General features: G+C 38.2%; 1 protein-coding gene across 1 annotated transcript in view; it reads left to right on the top strand.

The window, feature by feature from the left end:
• The window catches only part of Eif2ak2 (eukaryotic translation initiation factor 2 alpha kinase 2), a 45,654-nt gene that overhangs the window by 17,152 nt on the left and 27,037 nt on the right, over window positions 1-1,465 (top strand). The gene's annotated exons all lie outside the window — the stretch shown is intronic.

Below are 1,465 nucleotides of genomic sequence, written 5' to 3'. Positions count from 1 at the left end.
CACATATACTCTCAGTGAAAAAATATTCAGGTCAGAGTAAACGCATTCAAAGTAAACCTTAAACCTTTCAAAGTTTACTTCTATCTTTTCCCCCATCTCCATTTCAATGGAACCAAGAGTGAGAAACACACCCAGAAAAATTGTAGACAACGCTGAGTGATACTAAGTTAGGGGGCTAGCAGCAATTAAATGCTCTGAAGTTGAGCACATGTGGAGAGACAAGAAATGTTCAGTGAGACCTGGCTTGATAGGGCTGAAGGAGGCCTCTCCACTTAAGGAACAGGACCTAAACCAATCAAAGTCTTTGTAAGGAGAATGATGTGTGTGGAGGGCAGATAACAGATAACCAACATACATGACACTGGTGTCCCAACATAATTAATAACACAGAAAAAAAAAAAACCCTTGGAGAGGTGTGGGGAGGGAGTGGTTCTATGATAGATGTGTCCTTAGCATGTGTAAGGGCCTGGGTGCAATCCCCAACACCAAACAAACAAAACTATCTGAAGATATCTCAGCAGAAAATGTTTATGCAATAAAGACATGGCTTCAGGTGCTTCCATAGACACCTTACTTGAGGATGTCATCCTTCTAATCAAAGTTAAAACTGACTCATCAAAATCACTAACTCACTTATTAATTAGCTAGAAAATTTTGCTCAAAAAGTTGGGAAAAAACAGGTGATTCTTCAAAGGCAGAAGAAAGACAGTAATAACAATGGCAGAAATGTATGCAAAAGAAAAAAATAATAATAAAGGTCAATAAATCAAAAGCTAGTTGTTTGGACCAAATCCTATCGGATGAAGAGGTACGGATAGTGGCAAGAACGCTGATGTTATGTGCGACTTTTCCATTGAACTGCTAACCAAGATGGAGCTCCACCTCTGTATCTCTTACCCTGTGTTTTAAATTTTAGAAAGGCAAAGCAAGTTAGAAAGTGTTGTAATACTTTTTATTGAAAAGAGAAAGGGGGAGGGGCGAGAAAGAGAATGGGGACTAAGTTAAGAAAGCAGTGGGTAAGAGTGTATACTGCTCTTGGAAAAGACTGAAGTTCAGTTGCCAGCATCCACATTGGGCAGCTCACAACAGCCTGTAACTCCAACTTCAAGGGATACAATGCCCTCTTCTGGCTTCTGAGAGCACAGCATGCAAATGCACATACATGTAGATATACACATAAAATAAAATAAATCTTTAGAAAATAAAACAAGAAAACAGACCCATTTTGTTATTTTGTTTTGTTTTTCTAAGACAGGATGGCCTCAAACCATCTATGTAGCTCAAGCTGGCCTTGATCCTCTTGCCTCTGACTCCCCAAGTTCTGAGATTGAAGATATGTACCAGTAAACCTGTCTTGATTTTTCTTAATAAAATGATCAAAGGGAAATGAGTGAATTAAAGTATTGTCTATTTGTAAATTGCCAAGAGACTCGATTTTAAGTGTCATTACCATACAAAAAAAAAA

This window comes from Nannospalax galili, unplaced genomic scaffold (assembly GCF_000622305.1).
Source record: "Nannospalax galili isolate Female #2095 unplaced genomic scaffold, S.galili_v1.0 scaffold88, whole genome shotgun sequence".
Classification (NCBI taxonomy): Eukaryota; Metazoa; Chordata; class Mammalia; order Rodentia; family Spalacidae; genus Nannospalax; species Nannospalax galili.
Note: the sequence above shows the minus strand (reverse complement) of the source record. Positions and strands in the feature narration are given on the sequence as shown.